We start from the raw sequence: 12,594 nt of genomic DNA, 5'->3' as shown, positions 1-12,594 counted from the left end.
CTCATGAATAATTCACGACCTCTCCACGGCCTGCCTGGGCGGTCCGCCCCGTTCGGCTTCATGAATATGCAAAAAGGGGCGAGCGGCCGCTAACGGACCCCTGAGGGGCCCGGCCCCCTCAGCGTCGGCGTCCTCTGCGCCCCGCCTCTTTCGCCCTGGTTCCCAGGCCACATGCCTTCGGGTCGCCCGCGCAGCGTTTCTACTGCCGCCTTTCTCGCCCTCCCAAGGGTTGGCCCCGCGCTCCCCGGCCTGCGGGACGCGCGCCGGGCTCGCGGCGCCGCCCACAGACCCCGACGGGGCCTTCCGCTCCGCCCGGGCAACCCGTACGTCGAGGACAGCCTGCCGCGGGGCTTGCTGAGGAGACGCCTGAAGGCCCAGGTGAGGCGGCGGCGGGAGGTCCTCGCGGGCCTGGAGGGGCCTGGGGTCAACGCGGGCGGGGCCAGGGGAGAGCCTGGGACCGGGACCGGGGCGAAGGGGTGGGGCAGAGAGGTCTGAGTCCAGCGCAGGGCGGCATGGGGAGAAGCATCTAGAGCTTTGGGGGACGGGTGTCAGTGCGGAAGCCTGCAGCGGGAGCTAGAGATCCAGAGACAGGTTTTAATCCTTGAGGCATCTCCCCTTCTTCCCTAGCATGGACCCCACTTTGCATTATTTTGAACATCGGTTTGTAATTACGCAGTTGAAACCTGAGTTTGTTCTCCTCTTCCACTGCCCCTAGTCGCAGTCCCTTCCGTAGGGGTGACCCCCGTGAGCAGTTGGGTGGTGGGTTTCCTCCGATCCTTTCCCGCGCGTTCAGGGACAAATTCACTACCTCGTGGAGCTTTTGAGGTTCGCGGAGTCCCTTGAACCTCTGCGATAGGATTTCTTAGAGAGTGGATGAAGCATGGGGCCACTTGAAACCTGTTTTTGTTTCTGCTGTAAAGGAAGAAAGATCCAAGTTGGTAAAAATATGAGTTAATAACATAATGACGAAAACCATAATTTCGGCTGTGATAGTTCTTTAGTGCAGGTTTTCTCAGTCTCCGTAGTGGTACTCTCCTTGCCAAATTGTGACAACCCAAAATGTCTCCACATGTAGTCAGGTGTCCCCTGAGGGGCAAAATCGTCCTTGGTTGAGAATGACTGCTTTAATCCTAAACTTTCCGAAGTAATTGCTCTTTAAGGTCCAGCCTGGCAGATGGTCTCTCTGCTCCAGCCCTTTCGGCATCAGTATTTACCCACTTCCCTCTGGAGGGTCCCTCCATGCTGGCTGGCCTCATTCTCATCTGTCCTCAAGTCTCAGCTTCGCTGTCTCCTCAACTCTATGCTAATGAAAGTTCATCCCACCCCACCCTGCACACAAACACAGTTACTGTCTCTCATTACTATTGTTACAGTTATTGTCTCTCATTACTATTGTTTTCCTTCCTAAAACTTATAACAATCTGGATTTCATTTATTTGTTAATCTGTTTTTCTTCACCACCGAGAATGCAAGTAAGCTTTATTAGAGGCCTGATCTGTCTGGGTCACTCCAGGATCCTCAGTGCCCAGCACAGTGCCTGGTACACAGGGATCACTCAGTAAACATTGGTGGACTGAAACAATAAATTCCTCTCTTCCTCCTAAGAGCTTCTGTGGAGTTTCTCCTACTCCTTGTGACCTTTGTTTAGAACTTCAGAACTAGATGAATGAGCACCTAGAAGCTATGGGTAAAGTCTTCACTTTTCCCACTGATTTATCCACTCCTTGAGGGCAGAAACTGTCCTTTATTATGTTCATTGAAGGTATTCGTGTAGTTGAATGAACCAGTCTATGACTTAAGGAATAATATTAGACAATGAAAAATTGATAGTGCCACAGGGGGCTTTAGAAATTATTAGTCTAGTCCCTTACTTTGCAGATGAGAATTTTAAGTAATTCGTGCACGGTCCTTACGCTTGTTAAGAGACCAAGTCACAAGTAGAACCCATGGTCTCACACCTTTCATTTCAAGGCTCTTTTCTAATCTCTGGCCGGTCTAGTTTCTGATTACTTTTCTGTGAAGCTGACTTACAACTCAAACACAAAAATCCCAAGCCAAAGACTTGCTTCTTGTCAACTAAAAGCTTTTGAGCTTGTACTCTTCATCCTTTGATTAAATCTACCCTAGGGGATAATGGCCAAAGAACTCAAAAGTGCTGTATGATATTCAATTACCCATCTTCTCTTGTACCTTTCAATAAGAGACTGGAAATTGTCCCTGTCAGAGCAAAGTATCTTGTTTGTTTTGGAAGGAAAAAATGTACATTGTGGGAGAAATTGATCATTGTGTAGAAATTTCCAAATAACTAGTTGTTAAGGTTTGGCCAAACCCTGTATCCAATAGTAAAATAACATGCAAAACAAATTAAAATAGAGTGGGTGAGGGGAATTTTATTTGAGATGACTTTCATTGCCTTTCTCTCTTTAGACACATATGCTTCCTCTTACTCTGTATACCTGAAACAGTTGTCAATCCTCATAAATCAGTCCCTAGTTAAACTCGTTTTTTTTTGTTTTTTTATTATGTTATGTTAATCACCATACATTACATCATTAGTTTTTGATATAGTGTTCCATAATTCATTGTTTGTGTATAACACCCAGTGCTCCATGTAGAACGTGCCCCCCTTAATACCCATCACCAGGCTAACCCATCCCCCCACCCCTCTCCCCTCTAGAACCCTCAGTTTGTTTTTCAGAGTCATAGTCTCTCATAAACCCTTGTTTTTTGAGAACTAATGACCATTTTTCCTTCTCAGTTAAATTCAGGGTTTCTTCTTCTCTCCTTGATCGCTTTATATAGGCAGCACCTGTTTAGTTGACTCTTGCAGCGTCATGCTCTCAGCTGTTAGGATTTTGCAGTTTTTTCCTGAGGCATCTAACGGCACTCTTTCGTCACAGGAAGTAGATACCATTTGTCTGACTGATTGGAACTTTCCTCATCAAGTTCAGTATAAGCTTGGAAGTCTTCTCTAAAAGATAGTTTACTTGAAGGTTGTCAAAAATAGACATATTGAATATAAAATGTATTTTCAAGAGGACGTCTGTAGATCCATTTCCCTCTTCAGTGTACACAATCATGAGACCAAATACAGAGAAAAGAAGGGTGCTTTCTTTACCCTATTTACTTTCAACTTTTATTAGAACTCTTAAATTGTAACTTCCAGTCATCATAAAGCTAACACCACCGTATTTATTCATTCATCAAGCATTTATTTTGGACCTGCCATTTATAAAGTACTCTGCTTGGCATTTTGGGGACCAGAGAGATAATAATTTGGTCTCTGAGCTGTGGAAGTTTACAGTTTAGTAAGAGGATACGTGTAAACACATTACTCATATAGAAAATATTAATGCAAATATCACTGGAGGTATAAATTATAAGATAGAATGTGGAGAAGAAAGCTATGCATTCTAAATAAATCAAGACAGCTTCGCAAAGGAGGTAGCGTTTTAGGAGGAGAGCATGTGTATATAATTTGCTTTGCTTATTCTTTGGCAATGGTTAGACAACTTCAAACCAATAAAAGTAGACATTTTGCCCACCACTTTAGAATTAGGAAAGAAAAGGAGGTGTGAGATCCTTTCCATTCCTGGTAGCAGCATGCTTCTGAAAGCTAAATGTTTTCTTAGCAATCCCAAATGCCTCATTCATGGATAAGAGGAGAGTGCCAGCTGCATTATTTCAAGCCCTCATTTCCACAGTAGGGTGTTATTTTATTCTGGTCTCCATTGAGGCATATACTAGTCATATGGTATGTTGGGGGGGGGTCAGTGGTATTTATAAATGTGCTTATGAATGTGACTCTGGAGTCCTAGAATTTTAAGTATCAATGAGAAGAGAGGCGAAATGATTTAGAGAACTGAAGTTTTGAATCAGGCCTCTGTGTGTAAACTGGCTATATTGCCTAACTTATTTAGGGTAATTATTTTATTTTTTAATTTTTTAAAAAAGATTTATTTATTTGAGAGAGTGTGTGCGTATGCATGCGGGGGCTGGGGGGGGTGGAGGGAGGGGCAGAAGGGGGAGAGGGAGAGAGAGAATCTCTAGCAGACTCCCCACTGAGCGTAGAGCCCCACTCAGGGCTTGATATCAAGACCCTGAGATCATGACCCTAGCTGAAACCAAGAGTCAGGTGCTCAAGAGACTGAGCCACTCAGGCGCTCCTATTTAGGGTAATTTTTAGAGAGAAAGGCAAAAAGAAAGGATTGCCAACTTGGCTTTAGCTTTTGAATGTGATCCATTCTTTGGCAGCCAAAGAAAAGCCAGTCAGTATGAAATAAGCCGGTCAGTATAAAATAAGCCCAACTATAAGGTCTTAACATAAGCTTCTGCTGCTTCTGCCCACACACTGTCAATCTACAAAATATAATTCCATGTGTAGGTGGCAATTTATTATGGCCTTCATGCCCATTCAGAGTTAACATTGATTTCTGCATCTTTTGAATTGATCTTTTCTAACTGGCAGAAGAATCTCCTTGTGGGTTGTATATTTCTGGGGAAAACCTAGGGTTTAATGACAGGAAATGACAGGGGCTATTAGTGCTGCCTGCTTGAGTGCCCTAAGACACGATGTCAAGGAAGGTAATAATTATGAAACATTATAGAAATGCTCATTTGGCTACTTGGTTCTCTTTTCTGCTGACTATGAAGTTCTGGTGACATGTAAAATGATGTTATGCCTCCTAATGTTTTTCATTTAATAGAAAAGGTTTCAAATGAAATAGATTTTAAACTGGCTTTCCGGGATGCCTGGGTGGCTCAGTCGGTTAGGCATCTGCCTTCGGCTCAGGTCATGATCCTGGGGTCCTGGGATCGAGTCCCGCATCGGGTTCCTTGCTCGGTGGGGAGTCTGCTTCTCCATATCCCTCTGACTGCCATTTCCCCTGCTTGTGCTCTCTCTCTCTCTCTCTCTCTCTCTGACAAATAAATAATTTTAAAAAATAAATAAATAAACTGGCTTTCCATGATTGTTACTTGGTACATCTGCACAGAGATCTGAGATGAGATGACTTTCAAAATTTACCACAGTTACTGACAGCCTCTATTTTGAAGACCTTTACTTTCTACACATTTTGATGTTTGGAAAATGACAGTTACCAAAAACATTGTTTAGAACTCCTATGAGACCATAGTGTAGCCTCAGCCCTAATAGAGCCTTTTTTCTTCTTTTAGTTTATACTAACCCAATAATAAATGTGTAAGTATTCATGACCTCTGGTTGAGAAGGTCCATAACTTAAGATTTAGAATACTTAAACGATCTTAGTGCAAATTGAATGCAAATATAAGACATCTGAGGCAGGCTTTTTTTAATAATTGCCCCTTTATTTACTTATTTTTTATTTATTTATTTTTTAAGTAATCAGTATACCCAAGGTGGGGCTCAAACTCCTGACTCAGAGATCAAGAGTCACATGCTCTACTGACTGAGCCAGCCAGGTGCCCCCAGGGCAGGCTTTTCTAATATCTCTCCTCATTAAACAAACAAAAAGCAATTCCTTTCTGCCAAGAAAAAAGTTTAACAACTGGAAAGTGAGTAAGATATTACAGGAAAATTACCTACATAGCTTTTAAAAATGGAAGGGAGAAAGAATTTCAAGAAGACATCATTTAGAGGTTTACTATGACTTACACCTAAGAAAACTATCCCAGAAAGCCAGATTCTCAAATGTGACAGGGGCTACATTAACCTTGGTCACATTAGTACACAACACAAAGATTTACCATAGTAAGATGCATTGGGGGAATTCAAAATATGACCTTATCAATAATCTGTGGACATCTCTTCCCCTTTATTTGTTGAAGAGTGCCTAGACATAGGACATGCTCAATAAACTCACATTGAATGACTGCACATATGTTGTTAGAAGAATCCCAGATATCCCAGTGATGTACTATATGTGTTCAAATTATGCATAATGGGGTTGATCTTTGAAAAGATGCATTGCAAATTTCTATTTCTGTTAGTATTATTTTTCCATTTATCCTAATTTGAAATCACTATCTTTTTTTTGTTAACTTTTTATTCAAGTAGAGTATACATATATATAGAAAAACGTCCTCTTTTTTAAATGTACCTTTTATTTACATATACATAAAATTCACCACTTTATTATTTTTTTTTTTTTTATTTTTTTAAGATTTTATTTATTTGACAGAGAGGGCACAAGCAGAAGGAGAGAGAGGGAGAAGCAGGCTCCCTGCTGAGCAAGGAGCCTGATGTGGGACTCGATCCCAGGACCCTGGGATCATGACCCGGGCTGAAGGCAGCCGCTTAACCGACTGAGCCACCCAGGCGTCCCAAATTCACCACTTTAAAGTGCACAAATCAGTGGCTTTTAGTATAGTTTTAAAATGGTGTAATCATCACCACTAATTCCAGAACATTTTTATCACCCCAAAAAGAAACCCCATGCTCAGCAGTCTATTGCCATTTCTTCCTCCCCTAACCCCTGTCAACAATTAATCTACTTTTTGCCTCTATGGATTTGACTATCCTGGATATTTCACATAAATGGAATCACACAATGTATAGCCTTTTGTGTCTGGCTTCTTTCGCTTAGTATAAAAATTAAAGTATGATATTCATGTTATAGCATGTATCAATTCATTTCTTTTTATGGCTGAATAATATTCTGTTGTATGGATATTCCACATTTTGTTTATCCTCTCATTAGTTTATGGACATTTGGTTTGTTTCCACTTTTTGGCTATTAAGAAACCTCCTGAATACGCATTTTTCAAAGAAAATATACAGGTGGCCATGAGACACATGAAAAGAGATACTCAACATCTCCAGTCATCAAGGAAATGCAAATCAAAATCATAATGAGATATCACCTCACATGGATCAGAATGGCTATTATCAAAAAGACAACAGGTGTTGGTGAGTATGTGGAGAAAAGAATAAAAAAATTTTTTTTAAGTTTTTATTTTAGGGGCACCTATGTGGCTCAGTTAAGGGTCTGCCTTCGGCTCAGGTCATGATCACAGGGCCTGGGATCAAGCTCTGGGAGTCTGCTTGTCCCTCTCCCTCTGCCCTTCCCCACCCATGCACGTGCTCTCTCTCAAATAAAATCTTTTTTAAAAAATAAAGTTTTTATTTTAATTGCCTGGTGCTCATCACAATAAGTGCACTCCTTAATTCTCATCACCTATTTCACCCATGCCCCCCATCCACCTCCCCTCTGGTAAGCATCAGTTTGTTCTCTATAGTTAAGAGTCTGTTTCTTGGTTTGTCTCTCTCTCCCCTGACTTTGTTCATTTGCTTTGTTTCTTAAATTCCAAATATGAGTGAAATCATGTGGTATTTGTCTTTCTCTGACCGGCTTAACTTCACTTAGCATTATACTGTCTAGCTTCATCCATGTTGTTGCAAATGGCAATATTTCATTCTTTTTTTATGGCTGAATAATATTCCATTGTATATATATTACCAAGTCTTCCTTATCTGTTCATCTATCAGTGGATACTTGAGCTGTTTCCATAGTTTGTAAATAATGCTGCAAAAAACATAGGAGTGCATGTATGCCCTTGAATTAGTGTTTTTATATTCTTTGGGTAAATACTCAGTATTGCTGGATCATAGGGTAGTTCTATTTTTAACTTTTTGAGGAACCTCCGTAATGTTTTCCACAGTGGCTGCACCAGTTTGCATTCCTACCAAGAGTACAAGAGGGTTTCTTTTTCTCTACATCCTTGCCAACACCTGTTGTTTCTCGTGTTGTTGATTTTATCCATTCTGACAGGTGTGAGGTGGTATGTTATTGTAGTTTTTATTTGCATTTCCCTGATGGTAAGTTATTATTACTATTTTTAAAGATTTTATTTATTTGAGAGAGAGAGAGCATGCACATGAGCAGGGGAGAGGGCCAGAGGGAGAGGAAAAAGCAGACTCCTTGCTGAGCAGGGAGCCCAACATGGGGCTTGATCCCAGGACCCTGAGATCATGACCTGAGCCAAAGGCAGATGCTTAACTGACTGAGCCACCCAGGCACCCCTCCCCATGGTAAATTATGATGAATATCTTTTCATGTATCTGTTGGCCATCTGGATGTTTTCTTTGGTGAAATGTTTGTTCATGTCTTCTGCCCATTTTTAAATTGGATTATTTGTTTTTTAGGTGTTGAGTTTTAGTTCTTTATATATTTTGAATTCTAGCCCTTTATCAGATAATGTCATTTGCAAATATCTTCTCCCATTCTGTAGGTTGCCTTTTTTTTTTTTTAAGATTATTTATTTTAGAGAGAGAGCACACAAGCAGGGGGAGGGGCAGAGGGAGAGGAAGAGAATCTCAAGCAGACTCCCTGCTGAGTGCGGAGCCCACTCGAAGCTTGATCTCACCACCCTGAGATCACGACCTGAGCCAAAATCAAGATCTGGCTGCACAACCGACAACCACCCCGGCATCCCTGTAGGTTGCCTTTTAGTTTTGTTGATTGTTTCCTTCACTGTGCAGCAGCTTTATATTTTGATGTAATCCCAGTAGTTTATTTGTGCTTTTGTTTCCCTTCCCTTGTGGGGCCTATCTAGAAAAAAGTTGCTATGGCAGATGTCACAGAAATTACTGCCTGTGCTCTTTTCTAGGATTTTTATGGTTTCAGGTCTCACATTTAGGTCTTTAATCCATTTTGAATTCACTTTCATGTATGGTGTAAGAAAGTGGTCCAGTTTCATTCTTTTGCATGTAGCTGTCCAGTTTTCCCACCACCATTTGTTGAAGAGATCGTCTTTTTTCCGTTGGATATTCTTTCCTGCTTTGTCGATGATTCGACAACTGTCAAGACAACTAGTCGAGACCTGTGGGTTTATTTCTGGATTTTCTGTTCTGTTCCATTGAGCTGTGTGTCTGTTTTTGTGCAAGTACCATACTGTTTTGATTATTTCAGCTTTGTGATATAACTTTAAGTCTGGAATTGTGATGCCTCCAGCTTTGCTTTTATTTTTAGATTGCTTTGGCTATTTGGGGTCTTTTGGTTCCATACAAACTTTAGGATTATTTGTTTTAGTTCTGTGAAAAATGCTCCTAGTATTTTGATAGGGATTTCATTAAATCTGTAGATTGCTTTGGGTAGTATAGACACTTTAACAATATTTGTTCTTCCAAACCATGAGCATGGAATGTCTCTCCATTTCTTTATGTCATCTTCAATTTCTTTCATCAGTGCTTTATAGTTTTCAGAGTACAGGTCTTTCACCTCTTTGGTTAGATTTATTCCTGGGTATCTTACTGTTTTTGGTGCAGTTGTAAATGGGATTGATTCCTTAATTCTCTTGCTGCTGCTTCATTATTGGGGTATAGAAATGCAACAGATTTCTGTATATTGATTTTATATTCTGTGACTTTACTGGATTTGTATATCAGTTCTAGCAGCTTTTTGGTGGAGTCATTGGGGTTTTCTATGTGTAGTATCATGTCATCTACAAATAGTGAAAATTTTACTTCTTTCTTACTGATTTGAATGCCTTTTATTTCTTTTTGTTGTCTGATTGCTGTGGTTTGGATTTCCAGTACTGTGATGAGTAAAAGTGTTGAGAGTGGACATCCTTGCCTGTTCCTCTCCTTAAGGGAAAGGCTCTCAGTTTTTCCCTGTCAAAGATCACGTTAGTTGTGTACTTTTAATATATGGCCTTTATTATGTCGAGGTATGTTCCTTCTAAATGTACTTTGGTGAGGATTTTTATCATGAATGAATCTTGTACTTGGTCAAATGCTTTTTCTGCATCTATTGAAATATCATATGGTTCTTATCCTTTTATTGATGTAATGTATCACATTGATTGGTTTCCAAATATTGAACCACCCTTGCAATCCAGGAATAAATCCTGCTTGATTGTGGTGAAATTTTTTTTTTTTAATGATTTTTTAAAATGTATTGTTGGATTTGGTTTGCTAGTATTTTGTTGAGGATTTTTGTATCTATGTCCATCAGAGATATTGGGCTGTAGTTCTTTTTTTGTGGTCTCTTTATCTGCTTTGGTATCAGGGTAATGCTGGCCTCATAGAAGGAATTTGGAAGTTTTCCTTCCTTTTTTTACTTTTTTGGAATAATTTGAGAAGAATATGTATTAACTCTTATTTAAATGTTTGGTAGAATTTACCTGCTAAACCGTGTGGTCCTGGACTTTTGTTTCTTGGGAGTTTTTTTATTACTCATTCAGTTTCTTTGCTGGTAATCGGGCTGTTCAAATTTTGTTTGTTCCTGTTTCAGTTTTGGTAGGTTATATGTTTCTAGGAATTTATTTCTTCTAGGTTGTCCAATTTGTTGGCATATAGCTTTTCATAATACTATCTTATAATTGTTTGTATTTCTCTGGTGTATGCTGTTATTTCTCCTCTCTCATTTGTGATTTTATTTATTTGGGTCCTTTCTCTTTTTTTTCTTGGTAAGTCTGGGTAGAGTTTTATCATTTTTATAGATTTTTTTTCCCCCAAAGAGCCAGCTCCTGGTTTCATTGATCTGTTCTATTGTTTTTTAGTCTCTTTATCATTTATTTCTGATCTGATCTTTATTATTTCCTTCCTTCTGTTGGTTTTATTTGTTGTTCTTCTTGTTTGTTTGAGATTTTTCTTACTTGAGGTAGGCCTGTATTGCAATAAACTTCCCTCTTAGAACCTATTTTGCTGGGTTCCAAAGGTTTTGAACCGTTGTGTTTTCATTTTCATTTGTTTCCATGTACTTTTTATTTCTTTTTTTATTTCCTGGATGACTCATTAGTTGTTTAGTAGCATGCTATAATCTCTTCTAGATTTTTTTCTTGTGGTTGACTTCTAGTTTCATAGTGTTTGGTCAGAAAAGATGCATGGTATGACTTGCATGTTTTTGAATTTGTTGGGGCCTGTTTTGTGGCCTAATATGTGATCTGTTCTGAAGAATGCTTTGTGTGCACTTGAAAAGAATGTGTATTCTGCTGTTTTAGGAGGGAACGTTCTGAATTTATCTGTTAAATCTATCTGGTCTAGTGTGTCATTCAAAGCCATTGTTTTGTTGTTGTTGTTTTTTTTAAGATTTTATTTATTCATTTGACAGCAAGAGAGCACAAGCAGGGTGAGCAGCAGAGGGAGAGGGAGAAGCAGGCTCTCTGCAGAGCAGGGGGAGCCTGATGCGGGACTCAATCCCAGGACCCCAGGATCATGACCTGAGCCAAAGGCAGACGCTTAACCAACTGAGCCCCTGATTTTCTGTTTAGATGATCTGTCTATTGATGTGTGGGGAGTGTTAAAGTTCTCTACTGTTGTTGTATTATTATCAATTAGTTCCTTTCTGTTATTAACGGTTTTATGTATTTGGGTGCTCCCATGTTGGGTACATAATATTTACAGTTATGTCTTTTTGTTGGATTGACCCCTTTCTTTGCCTTTTTTTTTTTTTAAGATTTTATTTATTTGACAGAGAAAGAGACAGGCAGAGAGGGAACACAGAGGGGGAGTGGGAGAGGGAGAAGCAGTCTCCCCATTGAGCAGGGAGCCTGACGTGGGGCTGATCCCAGGACCCTGGGATCATGACCTAAGCCAAAGGCAGATGCCCAACGACTGAGCCATCCAGGCTCCCCGGATTGACCCCTTTCTTATGATATAGTGCCGTTCTTCATCTTTTTGTCTTTATTCTAAAGTCTATTTTGTCCGATATAAGTGTTGTTACCCCAGCTTTCTTTTGACATATATTTGTATGACACATGTTTCTCCATTCCCCTCACTTTCAATCTGCAGGTGTCTTTAGGTCTACAGTGAGTCTCTTGTAGGCAGCATATAGATGGGTCTTGTTTTTCTTTTTCTTCCTTTTTTTAATCTGTCACTCTTGTCTTTTGATTAGAGCATTTAGTCCATTTACATTCAAAGTAATTATTGGTAGATATGTATTATTGCCATTTTATTACTTGTTTTCTGGTTGTTTCTAAAGATTTTCTCTGATTCCCTCATGTGTTTTTTCTTTTCATGATTTGCTGGTTTTCTTTAGTGATATATTTGGATTTCTTTCTCTTTATTCTTTCATATTTTTTAGTGGTTTTTGATTTGTGGTTACCATTAGGTTTTGTACATATCTTCTGCATCTAGCAGTCTATATTAAGTTGATGGTTGTTTAAGTTTGAACCTATTCTTCACTCCTGTCCTCACATTTTAGATATATAGTGTCCCATTTTACATCTTTTTATTTTGTGAGTTCCTTGAATAATTTTTTTTTACAGAAATTTTTTTTTTAGGGGTGCCTAGGTGGCTCAATTGGTTAAGTGTCTGCCTTTGGCTCAGGTCATGATCCCAGGGTCCTGGGATTGAGCCCTGAGTCAGGCTCCCTGCTCAGCAAGGAGTCTGCTTGTCTCTCCCTCTGCCCCTCCCCCTGCTTGTGTGCATGCTCTCTCTCCTTCTCGCTCTCAAATAAATTAAAAAAAAAATCTTTAAGAAAAAAAATAAATATTTCTTTTTAGTGCTTTTGTGTTTCTTACCTTCATACTGTCATTTTTGGTCTTTCCACTCATAGCATCCCCTTTAATATTTCTTATAGAGCTGGTTTAATGGTCATGAACTCCTTTAGTTTCTGTTTGTCTGGGAAACTATCTCTCCTATTCTGAATGATAGCCTTGTTGGATAGAGTAT

The 12,594-nt window shown here is 39.8% G+C and overlaps 1 long non-coding RNA gene across 2 annotated transcripts in view; it reads left to right on the top strand.

Moving 5' to 3' along the window:
• The first annotated feature begins 77 nt into the window (after positions 1–77).
• LOC129046200 (uncharacterized) overlaps positions 78–12,594 on the top strand; it is a 102,634-nt gene continuing 90,117 nt past the window's right edge. Inside the window, exon 1 of one of the 2 annotated variants that reach the window (XR_010407451.1) lies at positions 78–378. This is a non-coding gene — a long non-coding RNA (uncharacterized LOC129046200). The remainder of the gene's footprint in view (positions 379–12,594) is intronic. The other variant, XR_008507075.2, reaches the window with a different exon arrangement.

The sequence above is a fragment of the Mirounga angustirostris genome, unplaced genomic scaffold, assembly GCF_029215605.1.
Source record: "Mirounga angustirostris isolate CCGP_5_RB_7025 unplaced genomic scaffold, mMirAng1.0.hap1 SCAF_14, whole genome shotgun sequence".
NCBI lineage: Eukaryota > Metazoa > Chordata > Mammalia > Carnivora > Phocidae > Mirounga > Mirounga angustirostris.
The sequence above is the reverse complement of the archived record's forward strand: the minus strand, read 5'-3'. Positions and strand labels throughout refer to the sequence as shown.